The 27,501-nt window shown below is 44.6% G+C and overlaps 1 protein-coding gene and 1 pseudogene across 5 annotated transcripts in view; one reads left to right on the top strand and one right to left on the bottom strand.

Annotated features, from left to right (window-relative positions):
* Positions 1-27,501, bottom strand: part of LRFN2 (leucine rich repeat and fibronectin type III domain containing 2) — a 582,573-nt gene that overhangs the window by 415,539 nt on the left and 139,533 nt on the right. The window lies entirely within an intron of this gene.
* On the top strand, positions 9,134-9,232 carry LOC130363220 (U2 spliceosomal RNA; annotated as a pseudogene).

Here is a 27,501-nt window from a genome sequence, read left to right as displayed (position 1 = left end):
GGCGTTGTAGTTTTTCAACAGCTGGAGGCACCCTGGTTTGGGAAAGACTGCTCTGTGCATTGTTGGTCTCCCATCCACTGACCGGACCAAGATACCTGCTGCTTAGCATGTTGGGCGTTGTAGTTTTGCAACAGCTGGAGGCACACTGGTTTGGGAAATACTGTTCTGTGAATTTTTGGTTTCCCATCCACGGCCCGGACCATGATACCTGCTGCTTAGCATGTTGTGAGTTGTAGTTTTGCAACAGCTGGAAGCACACTTGTTGGAAAATACTGCTCTGTGCATTGTTGGTCTCCCATGCACTGCCCAGACAAAACACAGCTATAGAGGCTACCATATCTACCATAGAGGGCGACTAAGAAACTGCCAAAGGGCAATCCGTTCAACATCAGACAATCATTTGCCTGGCCTCTAGAGGGAGCTGCTGAATAGAGATTTTACAGTTACCATTTAGGTACATTTGGCAGGGACCTGAAAGGTATTATCCAGGGTTTTCTAAAAAAAAAAAAAAATGGCTCCAGGGAAATAATAATAATAATAATAATAATAAAAAATGTATACTTACCTAGCCCCAATCCTCTGCAACTCATGCTCACCTCCGCCCCCCGATCCTCTTTTTTCTATTTGCTTCCGAGAAGAGCACTCCCAGCTCAGCCAATCAATTGACGGGCAGTGATTGGTTGTGCCAGTGTAGTGGCCCAGAGTTGTACCCCCGTACCCCTGCTGCCCTGTCCAAGATATCAGTGACCATGTGACCTTAGGGTGACCTATGGGACCCCTCAAAGTCTCCCCATATAAGCCCTGGGTGGAGCCTCTGCTCTCTCTCTCTTTCTGCTTATGCTGAGTTGCAGTAAGGTCACGTCCAAGTGTGTCTGGAGTCCTAGGAGACCTCAAGTCAGTCCTGCAGCCACAAGTCTACAAGTAAGCTACAATTTGGGAATAGTCAGTCCCATTCAAGTCAGTCAAATCCAAGTCATCTGTCTTCAGTCAGCGTGGCCTGCATTAATATTGTCCCAGTCCACTACAAGTCCCAACAAGCCCTAAGGTCTCTGAAGTCACTGGTCACCTCCTTGGGCCCTGGCTGAACTGTAAAGACTGTTCCATCTGTCACTCAGTAAAGATACCGTTGTTCGTAACTTGGCATCGGAGTCATTATTTGCCCCGTGCCTAGCCCAGGATCCAGCGATATACCTTCGGTGATATTGAGGATAAACCACATCCTGGCATCACGAATACCAGGGGTTAAATCCATCTGCCCCTAGGGTTATTCCATCTGCCCTCATCACACCCCATACCACACCAGCAGGCCCTGCCCCAAGGTCTTGTCTCAGGATTAGGAATAAGAGAGAAGATTTGGGGACCGTATGGAGGAGAACAGGAGTTTTAAATGCTCCATCTTTTTGTTTTCTCTCCATTCAGGACACAGAGAGGCCGATTTGAACATTCACTTGGGGGAGGTAGGACTACTACCAATATGGAATTTGGATATTATATACATATACATTTCTATAGTTGTTTCTGTTTATGTGATGATTTTCCCACAAATGGAAATATTTTACCAAAATTTAGCAAATTATTGTAAAAAATTAAATTTTTTACTATAATTTTGAAAAATCATAGCAAAAAATCTACCTAAATGCAGTAAAAATTAAATGTATGAACGTAGTATATAAGTCTTCAAATGTCCATAAGACAACTTAAATATGATTATAGGTCAAATCGCTTTTGCTTCCAAAATTACACACTTACACTTAAAGTGTATCAACACTGCACATAATGTGAACTGGTCCAAACACACTTACACTTAAAGTGTATCAACACTGTACATAATGTGAACTGGTCCAAACACACTTACACTAAAAGTGTATCAACACTGCACATAATGTGAACTGGTCCAAACACACTTACACTTAAAGTGTATCAACACTGTACATAATGTGAACTGGTCCAAACACACTTACACTAAAAGTGTATCAACACTGCACATAATGTGAACTGGTCCAAACACACTTATGAGTCTAATCAGTTCACCTGGGTGACCTCCAGCACTGGCAGCCTAATTCGATTACCAGGTGCAGTGATCAGACTCCTCCCCCTCTCTCTGCAAAGCCAGAGGATTCATGGGAAATGTAGGCAGCATTAGGAAATCATTTCAGTGATGGAAGGGCAATCAGTATGGCTTAAAGGGGTATTCCGGCCAAAAGATCTTATCCCATATCCAAAGGGTAGGGGATAAAATGTCTGATCGCAGGGGGCCCGCCACTGGGACCCCCACGATCTCAGCTGCGGCACCCCAGATATCCAGTGCCGGATGACTGGTGATGTGGGGATCCTGTTGCTGGGGACCCATGCGATCTCCCTGCTGCACCCGGTTTTCATTTAGAGCGTTGGGTGCAGCGCCGGAGGCTTGTGATGTCACAGTCACACCCTGCTCATGACGTCACGGCCATGACCCCTCAATGCAAGTCTATGGGAGGGGGCGTGATGGCCATCACGCCCCCTCCCATAGACTTGCATTGAGTGGGCATGGCTGTGACGTCAAGAGTAGGGTGCAGCCATGACGTCACGAGCCTCCGGCGCTGCACCCGGCGCTCTAAACGAACACCGGGTGCAGCAGGGAGATCGCAGGGGTCCCCAGCAACAGGATCCCCGCGGCCAGGCCCTGTCATGCCACACCCCACTCATGCCATCACACCACGCTCCCTCCATTCATGTCTTTGGGAGGGGGCGTGATGGCCGTCATGTCCCCTCCCATAGACATGAATGGAGGGGGCATGGCGTGTTGTCACGTCTCCAGTCTCGGGGTTTCCGAGACTGGAGCAGCAGCCCTGCATAGCATGTGGGTGCTGCACGGAGATCGCGGTGGGCCCGCCGCTGGGACAGGGATAGGAGATAAGATGTCTTTGTCCGGAATACCCCTATAAACCCCATGCCTGTCACACCAGCTAAAACTGGTAAGCACAAGACATACACAAGAACCTCTACATTATGCTCCAATAATAGCTCATGCTGCACTATATAAGCAACAAAAAATAAAATAAGACACAGAAGAGTGCTTCTTTAAGAAAAAAAAATATGGTGCGCACGTTGGTCATTGTCTTCTAGACTCCCTTCTGCATCTGTAGGGCTTTTGTCTCCACCTTTTTACTTTTGTAGTTTTTTTTATTTTATATACTTAGGAGAGGACTGACACCTTGTCCGTAACGTGAAGAGCTGGAACCAAAAACATATTGTTGGGTAGATGTTTTACCCGTCGACTCTATAGATACTGGGAGCAGCTGGCACATAGATTTTTGATGGCAGGTTGACTGTAAACACCGGCAGCTTTATATTATATTCACCCAACAAGAGAGAGAGCAATGGAGTAAAATTTATGACTACCCTCCGAGTGGCCGGGGAGTGATACTGCTAAGCGAAAGACTTTTTGGCGATAAAATAATGTCTTTTCTGTACACTATTCGGCGAGCTCCATGTCAGCGCTTCCCGACCTTCTTGTATATTTGGCTCAGATAATCCTTATTGATGCAGTAGAGCGGCTTTACAGGATCCAATAGACAAGAAATGTTCCTTAAAGGGGTTATCCAGGAAAAAAACTTTTTTTTAATATATCAACTGGCTCCAGAAAGTTAAACAGATTTGTAAATTACTTCTATGAAAAAATCTTAATCCTTTCAGTACTTATGAGCTTCTGAAGTTAAGGTTGTTCTTTTCTGTCTAAGTACTCTCTGATGACACCTGTCTTGGGAACTGTCCAGAGTAGAAGCAAATCACCATAGCAAACCTCTTCTACTCTGTGCAGTTCCCGAGACAAGCAGAGATGTCAGCAGAGAGCACTGTTGCCAGACAGAAAACCACAACTCAACTTCAGCAGCTTATAATTATTGAAAGGATTAAGATTTTTTAATAGGATTTTTAATAGAAGAAATTTACAAATCTGTTTAACTTTCTGGAGCCAGTTGATATAAAAAAAAGTTTTTTCCTGGAATACCCCTTTAAGGCATGAGAAATTATAGGGTCACTAAAAACAACAAAACAAAAATAAACATATATATATTGACATCGGCAACTACAGTGCCTTTCATAAGTATTCACTCCCCATGGACATCTCTACAATTTTCCCTGATATAACCACAGATTAAAATTTACTTAAAGGGGTACTCTGCTGATCAGCATTTCGAACTGTTCCGAACGCTGGAGCCGGCATTGGGAGCTTGTGACGTCATGCCCCGCCCCCTCAATACAAGTCTATGGGAGGGGGCGTGACATCCGCCTCGCCCCCTTCCATAGACTGGCATTGAGGGGGTGAGGCATGACATAATGTGGGGGTGGGGCTATGTTGTCACGAGCTCCTGGCGCCGGCTCCAGCGTTCGGAACAGTTTGTTCCAAATGCTGAGCAGTGGAGTACCCCTTTAATTGCAATTTTATGTAATGGACCAAAACAGAATAGTCCATCATTGGGAAGTGTTGGTGAGGGGGGGAGGTGGGGAGGTTTAACTGGATGACACCCCTAACAAAGATCTGGTGCCACCAATTACCTTCAGAAGTCACGTAATTAGTAAATAGGGTCAAGTTACTCATCCAAAACCTGTCTGCAGTTAAATCTCAGTACAAATACACCTGTTCTGTGAAAGACTCAGGGTTTGTTACAGAGCATTACTGAACAAACAGCAGCATGAAGACCAAGGAGCTCACCAAGCGGGATTGGGATCAAATTGTGGAGACGTACAAAGCAGGGTTAGTTATAGTAAATAAATACATAAATCAATAAAAACACAAGCTTTGAACATCTCACGGAGCACCACAAAGTCCGTCATCAGAAAATGGAAAGAATACGGCACAACCCAAACTTATCAAGATAAGGCCGTCTACCCAAACTGACAATCCGGGCAAGGAGAAAATGAGTTAGAGAAGCAACCAAGAGGCTCATGGTAACTCTGGAGGAGATGCAAAGATCAACAGCTGAAGAGGGAGAGTCTGCCCTTAGGACTCCTATTAATCGTGTACTCCACAAATTTGGCCTTTAAGGAAGAAGAAAGTGATCACAAGAAATCCTGTTTAAATTTGCCACAAGCCATGTGGGGGACACAGCAAAAATGTGGAAGAAGGTCCTCTGCTTAGGTGACACCAAAATGCTATGTGTCGTGGAAACCCAACCCTACCCATCAACCTGAGCACACCATCATAACCCAACCCTACCCATCAACCTGAGCACACCATCATAACCCAACCCTACCCATCAACCTGAGCACACCATCGTAACCCAACCCTACCCATCAACCTGAGCTCACCATCATAACCCAACCCAACCCTACCCATCAACCTGAGCACACCATCATAACCCAACACTGCCCATCAACCTGAGCACACCATCATAACCCAACCCTACCCATCACCCTGAGCACACCATCATAACCCAACCCTACCCATCACCCTGAGCTCACCATCATAACCCAACACTGCCCATCACCCTGAGCACACCATCATAACCCAACCCTACCCATCAACCTGAGCACACCATCGTAACCCAACCCTACCCATCAACCTGAGCACACCATCATAACCCAACCCTACCCATCAACCTGAGCTCACCATCATAACCCAACCCTACCCATCAACCTGAGCACACCATCATAACCCAACACTGCCCATCACCCTGAGCACACCATCATAATCCAACACTACCCATCACCCTGAGCTCACCATCATAACCCAACACTGCCCATCACCCTGAGCACACCATCATAACCCAACCCTACCCATCAACCTGAGCACACCATCGTAACCCAACCCTACCCATCAACCTGAGCACACCATCATAACCCAACCCTACCCATCAACCTGAGCTCACCATCATAACCCAACCCTACCCATCAACCTGAGCACACCATCATAACCCAACACTGCCTATTACCCTGAGCACACCATCATAACCCAACACTGCCCATCACCCTGAGCACACACCATTATAACCCAACACTGCCCATCACCCTGAGCACACCATCATAACTCAACATTGCCCATCACCCTGAGCACACACCATTATAACCCAACACTGCCCATCACCCTGAGCACACCATCATAACCCAACACTGCCCATCACCCTGAGCACACCATCAAAACCCAACACTGTTCATCACCCTGAGCACACCATCATAACCCAACACTGCCCATCACCCTGAGCACACCATCATAACCCAACACTGCCCATCACCCTGAGCACACCATCATAACCCAACCCTACCCATCAACCTGAGCACACCATCATAACCCAACCCTACCCATCACCCTGAGCTCACCATCATAACCCAACACTGCCCATCACCCTGAGCACACCATCATAACCCAACCCTACCCATCAACCTGAGCACACCATCATAACCCAACCCTACCCATCACCCTGAGCACACCATCATAACCCAACACTGCCCATCACCCTGAGCTCACCATCATAATCCAACACTGCCCATCACCCTGAGCACACCATCATAACCCAACACTGCCCATCACCCTGAGCACACCATCATAACCCAACACTGTCAATCACCCTGAGCACACCATCATAACCCAACACTGCCCATCACCCTGAGCACATCATCATAACCCAACCCTACCCATCACCCTGAGCACACCATCATAACCCAACACTGCCCATCACCCTGAGCACATCATCATAATCCAACACTGCCCATCACCCTGAGCACACCATCATAACCCAACACTGCCCATCACCCTGAGCACACCATCATAACCCAACACTGCCCATGACCCTGAGCGCACCATCCCACCCAACACTGCCCATTACCCTGAGCACACCACCCCACCCAACACTACCCATCACCCTGAGCACACCATCATAACCCAACACTGTCCATCACCCTGAGCACACCATCATAACCCAACACTGTCCATCACTCTGAGCACACCATCATAACCCAACACTGCCCATCACCCTGAGCACACCATCATAACCTAACACTGCCCATCACCCTGAGCACACCATCATAACCCAACACTGCCCATCACCCTGAGCACACCATCATAACCCAACACTGCCCATCACCCTGAGCACACCACCCCACCCAACACTGCCCATCACCCTGAGCACACCATCATAACCCAACACTGCCCATCACCCTGAGCGCACCATCCCACCCAACACTGCCCATTACCCTGAGCACACCACCCCACCATACACTGCCCATCACCCTGAGCACACCATCACACAGTGACACATGGAGGTGGGGGCATCAGGCTGTGGGGAGGCTTCTCTTCATCAGGAAGAGGGAACATGGTCAGAACTGATGGGAAGATGGATGGAGCCAAATACAGGACAATCCTTGAAGAAAATCTGATGCAGTCTACAGAAGGCAACACTGGGGCAGAAGTTCATCTTTAAGAGAGACAATGGGGGAGATTTATCAAAACCTGTGTAGAGCGGTGCAGTTGTCCATAGCAACCAACCAGATCGCTTCTTTCATTTTTCACAGGCCTCTTTAAAAATGAAAGAAGTCATCTGATTGGTTTCTATGGACAACTGTCCAGAGTAGAAGAAAATCCCCATAGCAAACATATGCTGCTCTGGACAGTTCCTAAAATGGACAGAGATGTCAGCAGAGAGCACTGTGTTCCAAAAAGATAAGAATTTCCTCTGTAGTATTTAGCAGCTAATAAGTACTGGAAGGATTAAGATTTTTTTATAGAAGTAATTTACAAATCTGTTTAACTTTCTGGCACCAGTTGATTTAAAAAAAAAAGTTTTCCACCAGAGTACACAGAGCGCTCAAAGCCGGAGGCCGTGATCATGACATCACGGCCACGCCCCTCCCATAGACATGAATGGAGGGGGGCATGACGTTACATTACGGGGCATGGCCGTGACATCACAACCACAGCTGCAGGAACCCCACATTTATTTACAATGCCAGGTGCTGCAGGAGATCGTGGGGGACCCCAGCAGCAGGAATTTTAAAATTTTAAAAATTTCCTTTGGATAGGGGATAAGAAGTCTAGCAGCGGAGTACCCCTATAAAGGGGTACTCCGTTGGAAAACAACATTTTAAAAAAATCAACTGGTGCCAGAAAGTTAAACAGATTTGTGAATGACGTCTATTAAAAAATCTTAATCCTTTCAGTACAAAGTGTGGTTTTTTTCCAGTCTGACCACAGTGCTCTCTGCTGACACCTCTGTCCGTATTAGGAACTGTCCAGAGCAGGAGAGGGTTGCTTTCGGGATTTGCTTGTACTCTGGACAGTTCCTGACATGGACAGAGGTGTCAGCAGAGAGCACTGGGGTCAGACATCTACACAACTTCCTGTCGAGCATACAGCAGCTGATAAGTACTGGAAGGATGAAGATTTTTAAATAGAAGTAATTTATAAATCTGTTTAACCTTCTGCCACCAGTTGATTTAAAAAAAAAAAAAAAGAAGAAGAAAGAACATTGTTTTCCACCGGAGTACCCCTTTAAGTCTATTCGAATTTCAGTTTGTAACAGTAGCAAAATCGAAAATAAATATCAAAGGGGGTGAATATTTATGCAAGGGAGTGTTTACATGTTTTAAAAAGGGAAAGTAGAACCCCCCCAATCTCCACCACGCTTTATACTAGATTCTACTACAGTGGTCACATACTGGCCGCACGTCCCTTAGTACCATCTCCGTATGTTAATTTTCAGGGTTAGCATATATTTTGAGGTTTTATCTGATTTCCACTGAATGTGACCTAAATCCTCACTAAGAGTTAGGGTTGCCACCTTTCTTGCAAAAAATAAATAAATAAATGAATAAATACCCAGCCATGCTAATTTGCATAATTAATTATATATGCGTGACATCACAGGATACACATATGTGATGGAAATGTTGTCCTATTCTGACCCCTATAATTTTTTTATTCCTCCTTATATGGGGATGTATGAGGGTCATTTTTTGCGCCCGATTTTTAGTTTTTAACAGAATCATTCTTGTTTTCATGTGACTTTTTGATCGCTTTCTTTTTATGAAACTTGGGAGTTGCAGTTAGTTACTAACTACAACTCCCAGAATGCCCTGATACAGCCTGTGGCTCAGCAGCTACCACAGACGAAAACTACAACTCCCAGCATGTTGGACTATATAGTAGTAAATAGTATAGGTCACTTCTCGGCCTTTTGGCTAAGATCAAGTGTAGTATCTGTTCTCATCAGTTTTCATGCTGGTGGGGATGGGTGCTGCATGGTAGGAAGCAGGTGTTCCGGGGCGTTCCGGGGCTGGTTCTGAGGAATCAGCTGGACTGCTGCCCCGATGTGACCTGTTACCTCTGGGTCTCGCCATGAGGCTGAGAGGGTCTAGAGCTGAGGTACTTCAGTGCCTCGGGGAGTGGTGACCCCGAGGTGCTGAAACTCACTGGGAGGATAGACTCACTGAGTGGAAGCACGGGCACCATGATCTCTGCACCTTGTGGCACTCACCTCTTGATTCCTGGCCTTCTGGTTAGGATCAGAGACATTTTTATAGATCCGGCCGGATGTCCGGGCAGTATATCTGCGCACATTCACTTATTTGTTTCTATTTGTCTCACTGTGTCACTTTTTGCGTGTTCTGTCCACAGGATTGGTCAGGGTTCGGTAGCCCTTCTGGGTGTCCCTCCTGGCGGTCTAGGGGAGGTGTGTGTGGCCATTAGGTTCCGCACCTCCCTGCAAACACCCCGGGTACTCCTGCTTTGGCAGGGTACCTACCGTTATCGGCTCTGCGGGCAGATACCTTGGCTAATGCCAAGGGGGATGCCGGAGCATTTGTGGTCCCCTAGTAGCTTCGGCGAAAAGGGACATCGAACCTGGAACCTCGCAGGTACCTTTCGGCCCGGAGGTGTAGGGTAAGGTTTGTTGGGGGGCCTCTCTCCTATCGGAGAAGGGCTTGCGATAGACCGCATCCTTTGTGCACGTTTTTTTAGTGTAACACGTTTGCACTTTTTCTTGCACTTTGGGTGATTCGAGAGCACGTTCCTCGGCTTTAAAATAAAAAAAAAAAAAAAAAAAAAAAAGAACGCACTGCCCCATTACGCTTCACCTTTGGCACTCACCCTTAGTATCCCGGCCTTCTGGCTAGGATCAGAGACATTTTTATAGATCCGGCCGATTGATCGGGCAGTATATCTGCACTCGTCCACTTATTCATTATTTTTGTATGTCACTGTGCCACGTTTCGTGTTTTTCTTTCTACACAGGATTGTCAGGGTTTGGTAGCCCTTCTGGGTGTCCCTCCTGGCGGTCTAGGGGAGGTGTGTGTGGCCATTTGGGTCCTCACCTCCCTGTAACCCCTGGGCATCTTGGCTTCGGTCAAGCTGCCATCAGTACACGGCTCCTCGGCTGATACCTTGGTTAACGCCTAGATGAAGCCAGGAGCATTTTCGGCCCCTTAGTAGCTTCGGCAAAAAGGCGCATCGAACCTGGATCCTTGCAGGTGCCCTTTGGCCCTGAGGTGGAGGGTAGGTTTGTCGGGGGCCTCTCTCCTGATGGAGAAGGGCTTGCGATAGACCCCATCCTTTGTGCACGTTATTTTTAGTGTAACTCGTTTGCACTTTTTCTTGCACTTTGGGTGATAGAGAGCACGCGCCTCGGCTCTTAAAAAAATAAATAAAATATATATATATATATATATATATATATATATATATATATATATAGTATAGGTCAGTGTTTCCCAACCAGAGGTGCCTCCAGCTGTTGCAAAACTACAACTCCCAGCATGTTGGACTATATAGTAGCATATAGTATAGGTCAATGTTTCCCAACCAGGGGTGCCTCCAGCTGTTGCAAAACTACAACTCCCAGCATGTTGGACTATATAGTAGTATATAGTATAGGTCAGTGTTTCCCAACCAAGGGTGCCTCCAGCTGCTGCAAAACTACAACTCCCAGCATGTTGGACTATATAGTAGTATATAGTATAGGTCAGTGTTTCCCAACCAGGGGTGCCTCCAGCTGTTGCAAAACTACAACTCCCAGCATGTTGGACTATATAGTAGCATATAGTATAGGTCAATGTTTCCCAACCAGGGGTGCCTCCAGCTGTTGCAAAACTACAACTCCCAGCATGTTGGACTATATAGTAGTATATAGTATAGGTCAGTGTTTCCCAACCAGGGGTGCCTCCAGCTGTTGCAAAACTACAACTCCCAGCATGTTGGACTATATAGTAGCATATAGTATAGGTCAATGTTTCCCAACCAGGGGTGCCTCCAGCTGTTGCAAAACTACAACTCCCAGCATGTTGGACTATATAGTAGTATATAGTATAGGTCAGTGTTTCCCAACCAGAGGTGCCTCCAGCTGTTGCAAAACTACAACTCCCAGCATGTTGGACTATATAGTAGTATATAGTATATGTCAGTGTTTCCCAACCAGGGGTGCCTCCAGCTGCTGCAAAACTACAACTCCCAGCATGTTGGACTATATAGTAGTATATAGTATAGGTCAGTAAAAACAAAAGGAAAAATAGCCAGCACAACAACCTAATACACAGGTGCCTGCTGCTGTGGCAAATACAAAATGTACAAACAAGAAAGTTGCAACAGCACTCTAGGTCAAAAAATGGAGGCTCTCAGCGCACTTTTTGATCAAAATGTGTCCCCCCATCCACCACGCGGAGGTGGCCTCATATCGAATGGGACCCTAACATGATAACTCACCTCTGCTGTGCATATAGCCTCTGACTGTGTGACATGTTGGATCAGCCATTGACTAAACCACCTCCAGTCTTTAGCCGTGCACCCCACCCCTCTCAGACTGGAGGTGGTTTAGTCAATGGCTGATCCAACATGTCACACAGTCAGAGGCTATATGCACAGCAGAGGTGAGTTATCATGTTAGGGTCCCATTCGATATGAGGCCACCTCCGCGTGGTGGATGGGGGGACACATTTTGATCAAAAAGTGCGCTGAGAGCCTCCATTTTTTGACCTAGAGTGCTGTTGCAACTTTCTTGTTTGTACATAGTATAGGTCAGTGTTTGCAAACCAGAGGTGCCTCCAGCTGTTGCAAAACTACAACTCCCAGCATGTTAGACTATATACATTAGTAGTATATAGTATAGGTCAGTGTTTCCCAGCCAGAGGTGCCTCCAGCTGCTGCAAAACTACAACTCCCAGCATGTTGGACTATAAAGTAGTATATAGTATAGGTCAGTGTTTCCCAACCAGGGGTGCCTCCATCTGCTGCAAAACTACAACTCCCAGCATGTTGGACTATATAGTAGTATATAGTATAGGTCAGTGTTTCCTAACCAGAGGTGCCTCCAGCTGTTGCAAAACTACAACTCCCAGCATGTTGGACTATATAGTAGTATATAGCATAGGTCAGTGTTTCCCAACTAGGGGTGCCTCCAGCTGCTGCAAAACTACAACTCCCAGCATGTTGGACTATATAGAAGTATATAGTATAGGTCAGTGTTTCCCAACCAGAGGTGCCTCCAGCTGTTGCAAAACTACAACTCCCAGCATGTTGGACCATATAGTAGTATAAAGTATAGGTCAGTGTTTCCCAACCAGGGGTGCCTCCAGCTGTTGCAAAACTACAACTCCCAGCATGTTGGACTATATAGTAGTATATAGTATAGGTCAGTGTTTCCCAACTAGGGGTGCCTCCAGCTGTTGCAAAACTACAACTCCCAGCATGTTGGACTATATAGTAGTGTATAGTATAGGTCAGTGTTTCCCAACTAGGGGTGCCTCCAGCTGTTGCAAAACTACAACTCCCAGCATGTTGGACTATATAGTAGTATATAGTATAGGTCAGTGTTTGCCAACCAGAGGTGCCTCCAGCTGTTGCAAAACTACAACTCCCAGCATGTTAGACTATATAGTAGTATATAGTATAGGTCAGTGTTTCCCAACCAGAGGTGCCTCCAGCTGCTGCAAAACTACAACTCCCAGCATGTTGGACTATATAGTAGTATATAGTATAGGTCAGTGTTTCCCAACCAGAGGTGCCTCCATCTGCTGCAAAACTACAACTCCCAGCATGTTGGACTATATAGTAGTATATAGTATAGGTCAGTGTTTCCCAACCAGAGGTGCCTCCAGCTGTTGCAAAACTACAACTCCCAGCATGTTGGACTATATAGTAGTATATAGCATAGGTCAGTGTTTCCCAACTAGGGGTGCCTCCAGCTGCTGCAAAACTACAACTCCCAGCATGTTGGACTATATAGTAGTATATAGTATAGGTCAGTGTTTCCCAACTAGGGGTGCCTCCAGCTGCTGCAAAACTACAAATCCCAGCATGCCCGGACAGCCAACGGCTGTCCGGGCATGCTGGGAGTTGTAGTTTTGCAACAGCTGGAGGTGCTCTGGTTGGGAAACACTGGTATAGTATATGGAGCAGACATTCCGGTAAATATACCGGCAGGGTAGCCAAAATACTGGCTGTGCCCGCCAGGTGACGACCCTACTAACACTAGGCCACGTACTTTACATAATGGACAGCATGCGGGGCCCCTGGGGATGAGGCGCACGACGGAACCTCCTGGGGTGAATTACAGATTCCAGCCCCGCAGTCTGGGAGAAAATGAAATACAAGACACAGAATGCGATTTCTATTGATTTTCCATTTCAGTGGTGTTTAAGGCCTCCGCTAATACTCTCAGTTTTTGTTTTATTGGATAAAATATCACGTATTTAGCGTGAAATCTGACATTACGGAGATCACGAGGAATCAAGGGCGTCTTCCATAGAAGGAGGTTCTCATCTCATATTCCTACATTACTCTGTATTTTCTACTATATCCTGTAGCTTTAATAAAGATTGATTTACTGCAGACAAGAAGATGTTAACACTCCTTAAAGGGGTACTCCGGTGGATTATTATTATTTTTTATCAGCTGGTGCCAGAAAGTTAAGCAGATTTGTCAATTATTTTTATTAAAAATCTTCATCCTTCCAGTAGTTATCAGCTGCTGTATGCTCCACAGGAAGCTATTTTCTTTTTGAATTTCCTTTGTGCTCTCTGCTGACACCTCTGGCCATACCAGGAACTGCCCAGAGCAGGAACAAAACGCCATAGCAAACCTCTCCTGCTCTGGAAAGTTCCTGGCATGGACAGAGGTCTCAGCAGAGAGCACTGTGGTCAGACTGGAAAGAACTACACAACTTCCTGTGTAGCATACAGCAGCTGAAAAGTAATGGAAGGATTAAGATGTTTATATAGGAATCATTTACAAATCTGTTTAACTTTCTGGCACCAGTTGATTTAAAAAACAAAACAAAAAAAAAAACGTTTTCCACCGGAGTACCCCTTTAAAGGGGTATTCTGGGATTAGGAAATTGTATTTAAACAAAACTATCACCCCAAGATATATAACATACTAATATAGAGTTATCACTAAGAGTACTGGCATGTTTTTGCTTTAAATACCCCTGACAGGAAGTTGTGTAGTCTTTTAATTGTCAGTGTAGTGTTGTCTCAGCATCTCCCTGGCTCCTCCCTCTCTCTTAGGAAGTTGTGTTGTCCCCTCATTGTCAGTGTTGTGTCACCTCAGCAGTTCCCGACTTCTCCCTCTCTCTTAGGAAGTTGTGTAGTCTTTTCATTGTCAGCGTGGTGTTGTCTTAGCAGCTCCCTTGCTCCTCTCTTTCTCTCCCTCTCCTGACATTAAGATGTGTAGTCCCCTTATTGTCAGTGTAGTGTTATCCCAGCACCTCGCTTACTCCTCCCTCTTTCCTGAAACAATGCTGAGACAGGAAGAGGAACAAACAGAGAATGAATACAGCAGATGTATACAGCCTCACTAATTGCGATAGTCTTCTAATCAATTACATTTTTTTGCAGCATCTCTGGGTGGAGAAGTGGCAGGAGTGCTGAAGGAGGGCAGGGTTGATGTGATTAAGGGAAAGCAATGCAACTCTCTATTCTAAGTGTAGCAGTGATATGATTTGTTTACCTCACGATCTGAGTGCCCCTTTAAGATGAGGCCTATAAATGGAAGTAAGAAGCCGCTCTTTCATTTTCTGGGCTCTGTAATAGTGATGAGCGACAGGGGCCATTTTCGAATTCGCGATATTTCACAAATTTATTGACGATTATTCGTCTTAAATTCGCGAAATTAGCATATTCGCTATGTTCGTTCACTTTTTTTTCCCCATGCAAAAATTTGCATAAAAATTTGCATGTGAAAAAAAATATAGATACGAATATTCATCGTTACGAATTTATAGCCCTATATAGTAGACGCATGGGTGGGATGATATTGCCTAATATGGTGTTTCCCAATCAGGGTGCTTCCAGCGGTTGCAAAACTACAACTCCCAGCATGCCCGGACAGCCAACGGCTGTCCGGGCATGCTGGGAGTTGTAGTTTTGCAACCTGGTTGGGAAACACTGGCCTAATGCCTCAAACACAAGGGTAGATTTCTTATGCTATCTTGATAAACTACCCCATAGGAGACTCAGAGATGGATGTACACCGCTCCCAAACTTAAAGGGGTACTCCGGTGAAAACCTTTTTTCTTTTAAATCAACTGGTGGCAGAAAGTTAAACATATTTGTAAATTACTTCTATTAAAAAATCTTAATCCTTCCAGTACTTATTAGCTGCTGAATGCTACAGAGGAAATTCCTTTCTTTTTGGAACACTGATGACATCACGAGCACAGTGCTCTCTGCTGACATCTCTGTCCATTTTAGCAACCATGCATAGCAGAAGTATGCTAAGGGCAGCATGGTGGCTCAGTGGTTAGCACTGATGACTTGCAGTGCTGGGTTCAAATCCCACTACGGACAACAACAAAAAAACAGACTTTTTATTCTAATAACGTCAGCAAAGAGCACTGTGCTCGTGATGTCATTCCAAAAAGAAAATAATTTCCTCTGTAGTATTCAGCAGCTAATAAGTACAGGAAGGATTAAGATTTTTTAACAGAAGTAATTTACAAATCTGTTTTACTTTCCGGAGCCAGTTGATTTAAAAGAAAAAAGGTTTTCACCGGAGTACCCCTTTAATGGATTTGTCTTATCATGACAAACCCTTAAGCTAGGTTCAGACTACGGAATTTCCGACAGAAATTCAGTCGTAAAATTTCCGCCAGAAATTCCGCTTGCTAAAATGTCCAGTGTAGTGAATGGTTTTCCGTTCACAAATTCACACTTCGGAATTTGTGAAGTGGAAAATCCGCTAAGTAAATCCGCTTAGAAATTTCCGCCTGAAGAAAGGCGGTGCTCTTTCTCCAGGCAGAATTCCTTGCGGAACACATTGCAGCCTATGGGAGACTGCAGTGTCCGAGCGGTCCTAGCGCCGACTTATTCAGTCGGCGCAGGCGGAACTCAGGATTTCAGGAAAAAAGCCTGTATTTTGGAGCGGAAATCTTCAGCGTGATTTCCGCCCCAAAATACAGGCTTTTTTCCGCTCAGAATTACCAGCGATTTCACGGAATTCCGCACGGAAAATCAAGGTTTTATGTGGAAGAGGAGAAGTATCAAGTATTTTTTTATTTATTTTTTTCATGCGGAAAATCCGCGCAAATTCCGGATTCTGTGTGGAAATGCTTCTGACTAAAAAAAAAAATATAACATTGATCTCTATGGAGAACGACGCCGATTCCGCCTGAAAGAAAGAACATGTTCTCGTCAGAAATTCTGCACAATTCTATGGGGATTTTCACTGCTGAATGATTTGGAGAGGAAAAAGCGAGCAGAATTACTCGTGGAAATTCCTCTCCAATTCCTCAGTGTGAACATACCCTATAAGGGTTAAAAGGGTACTCCGGTGAAATTTTTTAATTTTTTTTATTAACTGGTGCCAGAACGTTAAACAGATTTGTAAATTACTTCTATTTAAAAATCTTAATCCTTCTAGTATTTATAAGCTGCTGTATGCTCCACAAGTACTTTTCTTTTTCAATTTCCTTTCTGTCTGACCACAGTGCTCTCTGCTGACACCTCTGTCCATGTCAGGAACTGTCCAGAGCAGGAGAATATCCCCATAGCAAACCTCTCCTGCTCTGCACAGTTCCTGAGACAGACAGAAGTGTCAGCAGAGAGCACTGTGGTCAGACAGAAAATAAACTATACAACTTCCTGTGGAGCATACAGCAGATGATAAGTACTGGAAGGATTAAGAGTTTTTTTATAGAAGTAATTTACAAATCTGTTTAACTTTCTGGCACCAGTTGATTTAAAAAAAAAAAATAAAAAATAAAAAAAAAAATAAAATAAAATAATAATAATAATAATATAATGTTTTTCACCAGAGTGCCCCTTTAACCTGATGGCAGTTGGGAATGGAAGGTCATTTCCAGTCCACTGGCCACTGGTATTACAAGGCCTTTATCCAGATAAGGAGGACAGTTTTCCTCTCTGTAAGGGGGGTCCTGATCATATAACTCCCCTTTATAAGCTTCATATCCCTTAACAGATGTTTTCTTGATACAACATTCCCTTTAAAGGGGTACTTCGGTGGAAAACATTTTTTTTTTTCTTAAATCAACTGGTGCCACAAAGTTAAACAGATTTGTAAATGACTTCTATTAAAACAATCTTAATCCTTCCAGTACTTATTAGCTGCTGAATACTACAAAGGAAATTCTTTTCTTTTTGGAACACAGAGCTCTCTGCTGACATCACGACCACAGTGCTCTCTGCTAACATCTCTGTCCATTTTAGGAACTGTCTATTTTAGGAGAAAATCCCCATAGCAAACATATGCTGCTCTGGACAGTTCCTAAAATGGACATAGATGTCAGCAGAGAGCACTGTGGTCATGATGTCAGCAGACAGCTTTTTGTTCCAAAAAGAAAATTTTTTCCTCTGTAGTGTTCAGCAGCTAATAAGTACTGGAAGGATTACGATTTTTTTTTAATAGAAGTAATTTACAAATCTGTTTAACTTTCTGGCACCAGTTGATTTAAAAAAAAAAAAAAGTTTTCCACCGGAGTACCCCTTTAAAGGGGCTGTGCTAGCTACAAGGACTCAGGATGGGGGATGAGGGTATGAATATTGGGGATCTGAACACTGGGAAATCTCGAGAACTGGGGTCCGGAGTCTCCGGCTGGAAGGACTAGTTATGCATGCACACTGCTCCTCCATCTATGGTAGATAGGTGGGATGTGATATTGATGGGATACCACTTTAAGGGTCTATTCACATGTACAGTATTCTGCGCAGATTTGATGTGCAGGATTTCATGCTGTGCTCAAATTGCATTTAAATCTGCAGTAGAAAATCCTGCGCATCAAACCTGCTAGGGTCAGATTAAAAAACAAATAAAATAAAAAAAGTAAAAAGACAAAAAACAAAAGCATTACTCACCTATTCTCAACCACTGTATTCTTAGGGTACGTTCACCCGAGCAGATTTTTTTGCGGGTTTTCCGCTGCATATTTGAAAGTGGGCGGGCTCTTCTCGGCTGACCACAGCAGATTTTCCGCGGCGGAATTTCCACTGCGGAAAATCCGCCACAAGCCCCATTGAAGTCAGTAGGGACTGCGGCGGATTTTCCGCAGCGTAAATTCCACCGCCGAAAATCTGCTGCCGACAGCCGAGAAGAGCCCGCCCACTTTCTAATATGCAGAGGAAAACCAGCAAAAAAATCCGCTCGTGTGAACGCACCAATAGACTGCCCTGGTCTCCAATTCAAGGTTTCCATCTCGACACACAGGAAATGCCCCCATGGCTAATCACTGGCCATAAGGGTCGTCCGCTTCAGACAGGGATCGGCCACGTGGGCATTCCCATTCATTTACGTGTTTGATACAGGAAGTATAGAACATCATGGACTCGCAGCGGCAGTGGATCAAGGCGGTGAGAAGAGCAGAACCTGGCGACATCATGGACATCCTGGTCCTTCTATTTTGTCAGTCAGGATATTGTATGATACTCTGTCAGGAGGTGTTTAGGTTGTGTATATCTATATGTAAAAAAAGATATACACAACCTAAACATTTTTTTTGTTTTTTTGTTTTTGCTGTGCAAATTGGGGGGAGTGGCTCCCTCAGTAGCCGGGCATCCCCTCCCCTATTTCCCAGGAGGTGGTTTGGATTGATAGTGGATCCAACATGTCACCCAGTCAGAGGCTATATGCCCAGAAGAGGTGAGTGTTATGAGTGTTAGGCTCAGTTTTTGTGTTAGGGTCCCATCCTATATGAGGCCACCTCCCCGTGGTGGATGTGGGGGGGACACGTTTTGATCAAAAAGTGCGCTAAGAGCCTCCATTTTGTTGACCAAGTGTGCTGCTGCCATTTTCTTTTTTTTACATGTTTTGTACTTGCCACAGCAGCGTGCATCCGTGTATTGGGTATAGGTGCTGGCTACATTTTTGTTTTTTTTGTTTTTGCTATATCTATATGTGACCACCCAGTGGTTGTGATGTGAGTTGCAGCCGATTGTGGCTTTGGTTAAAGGGGTACTCTTCCCCTAGACATCTTATGCCCTATCCAAAGGATAGGGAATAAGATGTCTGATCGCTTGGGTCCTGCCGCTGGGGACCCCCATGATCTCGGCTGCGGCACCCCAGACATCCGGTGCCGGATGACTGGTGATTCGGGGATCCTGTTGCTGGGGACCCCTGCCATCTCCTGTGTTCGTTTAGAGCATCGGGGGCAGCACCGGAGGCTTGTGATGTCACAGTCACACCCCGCTAGTGACGTCACGGCCATGCTCCCTCAATGCAAGTCTATGGGAGGGGGCGTGACGGCCGTCACGCCCCCTCCCATAGACTTGCATTGAGGGAGCATGGCCGTGACGTCACGAGCGTCCGGCGCTGCACCCAACGCTCTAAACGAACACAGGAGATCGCAGGGGTCCCCAGTGGTGCGATCCCCGCGATCAGACATCTTATCCCCTACCCTTTGGATAATGGATAAGATGTCTAGGGGTGGAGTACCCCTTTAACAAGCTATGATGATATTTTATGTTTGGATTGGGAGTCATTAACAAACTGCGGTAAGAGTGAAGACATCTGCAGCAGGAGACGTGGAGACCATCCTGATTATCTATTTTGTCATTCTCCTTCGCTTGATATAAAATCTGATCTCCGGATTTATTGGGCGCATAAAACAACTTGTTATTTATTTCCAGAAAAAATCTTGAGATGTGGAAATATCCGCAGGAAGATGAAACATAAAAGCAAAAAATTAAAAATAAATAAAAAAAAACAATATTGAAGAGGTACAGAGCTGAAAGCTTCGGTCTGCAGACCTCCCCTCCCTCCCTCCCCCCCCTCCCCCGCGCCATAACCATGAAAGAAGTAATGATGTACCGGGAGCGCACAGCCGGAGGAGGAGGCCTGACTTACAAGTCCGCGCCAAACATAATCCTTGTGTACTTCTCAGGAAGCAGATTAATATATTGGATTCCTGCCCCCCGCTCCGCTCTGTTGTCTTTTTTTGTCTTCTGCAGCTTCCACAGGAAAGAGATTTGGGGAGATTTATCAAAACCTGTGCAGAGGAAGAGTGGTGTAGTTGCCCATAGCAACCAATCAGATTGCTTCTTTCATTTTCCACAGGCCTCTTTAGAGGCCTGTGGAAAATGAAAGAAGCAATCTGATTGGTTGCTATGGGCAACTGCACCACTCTTCCTCTGCACAGGTTTTGATAAATTTCCCCCATTGTATTCTGTGGATTGTTTTTTTTTTTTTTACTACAAACCCCCCAAAAAGTCATGGCTTCACCTAACAATGATAATTATACGTGGACATGGCCGCCTCAGTGGACGGCCAATGTGTCATCCTCAATAAGTAGCGATGGGTCAATGTGTCTTGATGAATTCAGGAACCAATTCTCCAATTCAGTTCACCTGCCATTGATTTTTGCCTTTCAAAAAATCCATAAATCAAAAATTTCCACATATTCCATGAACAGAGCCAGATATTCGGCAAAATTTTGCTTTTCTTGTATATGACAACTAGCGATGAGCGAATTTACAGTAAATTCGATTTGTCACGAAAAGGACACAACCCCCCCCAAACTAAACCCACCACCACCACCACCACCACCACCATCACCACCACCACCACCATCACCACCACCATCACCACCACCAACACCACCATCACCACCACCACCACCACCACCATCACCACCACCACCACCATCACCAACACCACCACCACCATCACCACCACCACCACCACCACCCTCCCAATGCCGAATGTGAACCTAAATTTGGTACAAACAGAACAGACGTAGCTTCATGCACTTGTAGGGCTGATAATTCCAGGATATTAAGACTCTGTTATGCACCAGATGGGAGTTAAACCACTAATAAGCAGCACAATATATCAGGGAAAACATTCTGTACGCGCAGCCAGAAAATGAGCGGTATTTGGCTCGGCTTCGCGGAGTCGTTCTTGTTTTGTTTTTTTATCACATTGATGGGATGAGCATTTATTCTAAATAACTTTAAATCATTCACTCCGTTCTTACTGGGGAATTTATTCTCTCCTGCAGATCAGCTCCTGATCATGAATGGATGACTGTTTTTTGTTAGTTTTTTTGTTGCAATTTTCACTGTTTAGTGGCCCTTGTAGGCTCAGTGGCCGCAGGCTTCTTTGTAGGCTCAGTGGCCGCAGACTCTGGTTCTGGCATTTCTTTATGGTACTTTTCCTCCCATAGACTTCTATACGTGTGTGGGGTAACAGCTCACCTCCTCCAACTGTGTCCACCTGGGCACTGGCCCGTCTTTCCTTTTTTATCTTTTTACACATCTGTTTAACTTTCTGGCAAGAATTCATTAAAGGGGTCCTTTTTTATTTTATTTTTTAAATCAACTGGTGCCAGAAAGTTGAACAGATTTGTAAATTACTTCTATTAAAAAAAAAATCTTAATCCTTCTAGTACTTATTAGCTGCTGAATACTACAGGGGAAATTATTTTCTTTTTGGAACACAGAGCTCTCTGCTGACATCACGAGCACAGTGCTCTCTGCTGACACCTCTGTCCATTTTAAGAACTGTCCAGAGTAGGAGAAAATCCCCATAGCAAATATTTGCTGCTCTGGACAGTTCCTAAAATGGACAGAGATGTCAGCAGAGAGCACTGTGGTCGTGATGTCAGCAGAGAGCACTGTGTTCCAAAAAAGAAAATCATTTCCTCTGTAGTATTCAGCAGCCAAAAAGTACTGGAAGGATTAATATTTTTGAATAGAAGTCATTTACAAATCTGTTTAACTTTCTGGCACCAGTTAATAAAAAAATAAAAAAAAGTTTTCCACCGGAGTACCCCTTTAATGGGGTACGCCGCTGCCCCAGCGTTCGGAACAGACTCTGAGACCGAGACGTGACATCACGGCCACGCCTCCTCATGTCGTCATGGCTTACCCCCTCCGATTCATGTCTATGGGAGGGGGCGTCACGCCCCCTCCCATAGACATGAATGGGAGGGGGTAAGCCATGATGTAATGAGGAGGCGTGGCCGTGATGTCATGTCTCGGTCTCGTAGGCACAGAATGTAATACACACAGGAAGTTTAGGTAAAGTGGTCCCAGTTGTTCCATGGAATCCTAGAGTCCAGAGGTCTCATCCCTGCACTTATTGGAGCAGCTTTATTGACAAAAAAAAGATGGTTTTTGGGTCCCAGAGGAACACTGGATTAGTTACACCACCCCACCACGGGACATATACCGAGGACTACTCCACCCAGCATAACCATTACCTCCAGTACAACTGTACCGTGCTCTACAAGTACACTGCACTGCACTGCGCGGCGTCCGTACGCGAGACGTGGTCTATTAAGGACGACCCCTTCACTGATGACTATGAATGGGAAGATCTGTAATTTCCTTTATACATAACAACATAGTTTTAGATTTTTTTTTGCCATTTTACTTGTTTGCATATTAACTCCAATCTGGCCCAGCGCTCAGGAAAACATCAGTAGCGTGCGGATGGCGGCGAGTGTTTGATGTCAGATAATAGATGTAATATTTATGTGACACAGACAGGACACGGTACGTGTGTAATGAGACGTCCGCCGTGTAGCATACAATATTTATCTCACCGCGATGACAAGGTTTTTGTGTTTCTTTTCATGTAAAATTAAAGCGGGGACACAACGATGCCCACGGCCGAGGCCAGCTGGTAATCATGTGACCAAGGCGCGAAGATCCGGCCGTCACGTCATGTGATGGTGACTGTGGATAGGCCAGAATTACAGGGTGACACCTCGGCAATGAGGTAAGTACAGTGGTCGGCGGTGGGTGTGATCATGTGATTATACTGAGGGTGGGAAGATTGCAAAAAATATAATGGGAACATTTATCAAAACCTGTCCAGAGAAAAAGTAGCTGAGCTACCCAGAGCAACCAATCAGATCGCTTCTTTCATTTCTCAGAGGCCTTTTTTTTTTAAATGAAAGGAGAAATCTGATTGGTTGCTATGGACAACTTGGATAAATCTCCCCCAACATCTCAACTGATGCACTGGATACATTGTATATACATTACGGACGGGGACCTTTTTGTAATTTGGGGGATTAGCCATTTCTCCACAATACTGCACCATCATACATCTCCACAATACTGCACCATCATACATCTCCACAATACTGCACCATCATACATCTACACAATACTGCACCATCATACATCTACACAATACTGCACCATCATACATCTACACAATACTGCACCATCATACATCTACACAATACTACACCATCATACATCTCCACAATACTGCACCATCATACATCTCCACAATACTGCACCATCATACATCTCCACAATACTGCACCATCATACATCTCCACAATACTGCACCATCATACATCTACAAAATACTGCACCATCATACATCTACAAAATACTGCACCATCATACATCCACACAATACTGCACCATCATACATCTCCACAATACTGCACCATCATACATCTACACAATACTACACCATCATACATCTCCACAATACTACACCATCATACATCTCCACAATACTGCACCATCATACATCTCCACAATACTGCACCATCATACATCTACACAATACTGCACCATCATACATCTACACAATACTACACCATCATACATCTACACAATACTGCACCATCATACGTCTACACAATACTACACCATCATACGTCTACACAATACTACACCATCATACATCTACACAATACTGCACCATCATACATCTACACAATACTGCACCATCATACATCTACACAATATTGCACCTTCATACATCTACACAATACTGCACCATCATACATCTACACAATACTGCACCATCATACATCTACACAATATTGCACCTTCATACATCTACACAATATTGCACCTTCATACATCTACACAATACTGCACCATCATACTTCTACACAATACTGCACCATCATACATCTACACAATACTGCACCATCATACATCCACACAATACTGCACCATCATACATCTACACAATACTGCACCATCATACATCTACACAATACTACACCATCATACATCTACACAATACTGCACCATCATACATCTACACAATACTGCACCATCATACATCTACACAATACTACACCATCATACATCTCCACAATACTGCACCATCATACATCTCCACAATACTGCACCATCATACGTCTACACAATACTGCACCATCATACGTCTACACAATACTACACCATCATACGTCTACACAATACTGCACCATCACACATCTACACAATACTGCACCATCACACATCTACACAATACTGCACCATCATACGTCTACACAATACTGCACCATCATACATCTCCACAATACTGCACCATCATACGTCTACACAATACTGCACCATCATACGTCTACACAATACTACACCATCATACGTCTACACAATACTGCACCATCACACATCTACACAATACTGCACCATCACACATCTACACAATACTGCACCATCACACATCTACACAATACTGCACCATCACACATCTACACAATACTGCACCATCACACATCTACACAATACTGCACCATCATACATCTACACAATACTGCACCATCATACATCTACACAATACTGCACCTTCATACATCTACACAATACTGCACCATCATACGTCTACACAATACTGCACCATCATACGTCTACACAATACTGCACCATCATACATCTATACAATACTGCACCATCATACATCTACACAATACTGCACCTTCATACATCTACACAATACTGCACCATCATACGTCTACACAATACTGCACCATCATACGTCTACACAATACTGCACCATTATACAACTACACAATACTGCACCATCATACATCTACACAATACTGCACCATCATACATCTCCACAATACTGCACCATCATACAGCTACACAATACTGCACCATTATACATCTACACAATACTGCACCATCATACATCTACACAATACTGCCCTATCATACATCTACACAATACTGCACCCTCATACATCTACACAATACTGCACCATCATACGTATCCACACTACTGCACCATCATATATCTACACAATACTGCACCATCATACGTCTCCACAATACTGCACCATCATATATCTACACAATACTGCACCATCATACGTCTCCACAATACTGCACCATCATATATCTACACAAATCTGCACCATCATACATCTACACAATACTACATCATCATACATCTACACAATACTGCACCATCATACATCAAAACAATACTGCACCATCATACATCTCCACAATACTGCACCATCATACATCTCCACAATACTGCACCATCATAAGTCTACACAATACTGCACCATCATACGTCTACACAATACTGCACCATCATACATCTACACAATACTGCACCGTCATACATCTCCACAATACTGCACCATCATACATCTACACAATACTGCACCATCATACATCAAAACAATACTGCACCATCATACATCTCCACAATACTGCACCATCATACATCTACACAATACTGCACCATCATACATCTCCACAATACTGCACCATCATACATCTATACAATACTGCACCATCATACGTCTCCACAATACTGCATCATCATACATCAAAACAATACTGCACCATTATACAACTACACAATACTGCACCATCATACATCTACACAATACTGCACCATCATACATCTACACAATACTGCACCATCATACATCTACACAATACTGCACCATCATACATCAAAACAATACTGCACCATCATACGTAAGCTCTTATGGGCAGCGTCCTCTCTCCTGTAGAGTGCAAGCTCTTATGTTCAGGGTCCTCTCTTTCCTGTAGAGTGCAAGCTCTTATGGACAGGGTCCTCTCTCTTCTGTAGAGTGAAAGTTCTTATGGGTAGGGTCCTCTCTCCTGTAGAGTGTAAGCTCTTATGTAAAGGGTCCTCTCTCCTGTAGAGTGTAAGCTCTTATGGGTAGGGTCCTCTCTCCTGTAGAGTTTAAGCTCTTATGGGCAGGGTCCTCTCCTGTAGAGTGTCAGCTCTTATGGGTAGGGTCCTCTCTCCTGTAGAGTGTCAGCTCTTATGGGTAGGGTCCTCTCTCCTGTAGAGTGTAAGCTCTTATGGGCAGGGTCCTCTCCTGTAGAGTGTCAGCTCTTATGGGTAGGGTCCTCTCTCCTGTAGAGTGTAAGCTCTTATGTACAGGGTCCTCTCTCTCCTGTAGAGTGTAAGCTCTTATGCACAGGGTCCTCTCTCTCCTGTAGAGTGTAAACTCTTATGGGCAGGGTCCTCTCTCTCTCCTGTAGAGTGTAAACTCTTATGGGCAGGGTCCTCTCTCTCTCCTGTAGAGTGTAAGCTCTTATGGACAGGGTCCTTTCTCTTCTGTAGAGTGTAAGCTCTTATGGACAGGGTCCTCTTTCCTGTAGAGCTTAAGCTCTTATGGGCAGGGTCCTCTCTCTCCTGTAGAGTGTAAGCTCTTATGGACAGGGTCCTCTCTCCTGTAGAGTGTAAGCTCTTATGGACAGGGTCCTCTCTCTCCTGTAGAGTGTGAGCTCTTATGGGCAGGGTCCTCTCTCCCGTAGAGTTTAAGCTCTTATGGACAGGGTCCTCTCTCCTGTAGAGTTTATGCTCTTATGTACAGGGTCCATCTTTTCTCTCATTTACATATACTTACATATTTTACCCTATATAAGAGAATGTATTTTGTCCTGTCAGATCCTTGCATACAGCAGATTGATCCTTTGTGTTCCTCCCGGGTTCTCATTTTCTCTTGGTAATAGGACTGAACAAAATCTATTTCCTATTTTCGCCAGACCCAGAGTTTTGCTGAAATTGTGCTTTAATAATGTCATTTTAGCAATTGTGGTAACTGCTACATGATATATTAGCAGAAATCCAGCTTCACCATGAACATCAGAGCGACCAGAAAATTACTGCCACAAATCACATCACGGTTTACAAACATTTCCCGTCCGCTGGGCTCACAGACATTTCTGAAATTGAAGAAAATTCTGCAAAACTGTGTCTGAAGTTGAGACCAATATCCGAGGGTTATCTATAAGAAAGTGTTTTCCAGGCACTAGATCCAGATGTCTTTGATTATTTGCTTATTTTTTGTTGATTGTGCAGTGTCCTACTGGGATCCCTGCAGG

The sequence above is a fragment of the Hyla sarda genome, chromosome 3, assembly GCF_029499605.1.
Source record: "Hyla sarda isolate aHylSar1 chromosome 3, aHylSar1.hap1, whole genome shotgun sequence".
In the NCBI taxonomy this organism is placed as follows: Eukaryota; Metazoa; Chordata; class Amphibia; order Anura; family Hylidae; genus Hyla; species Hyla sarda.
This window is presented reverse-complemented; position numbering and strand designations above follow the sequence as displayed.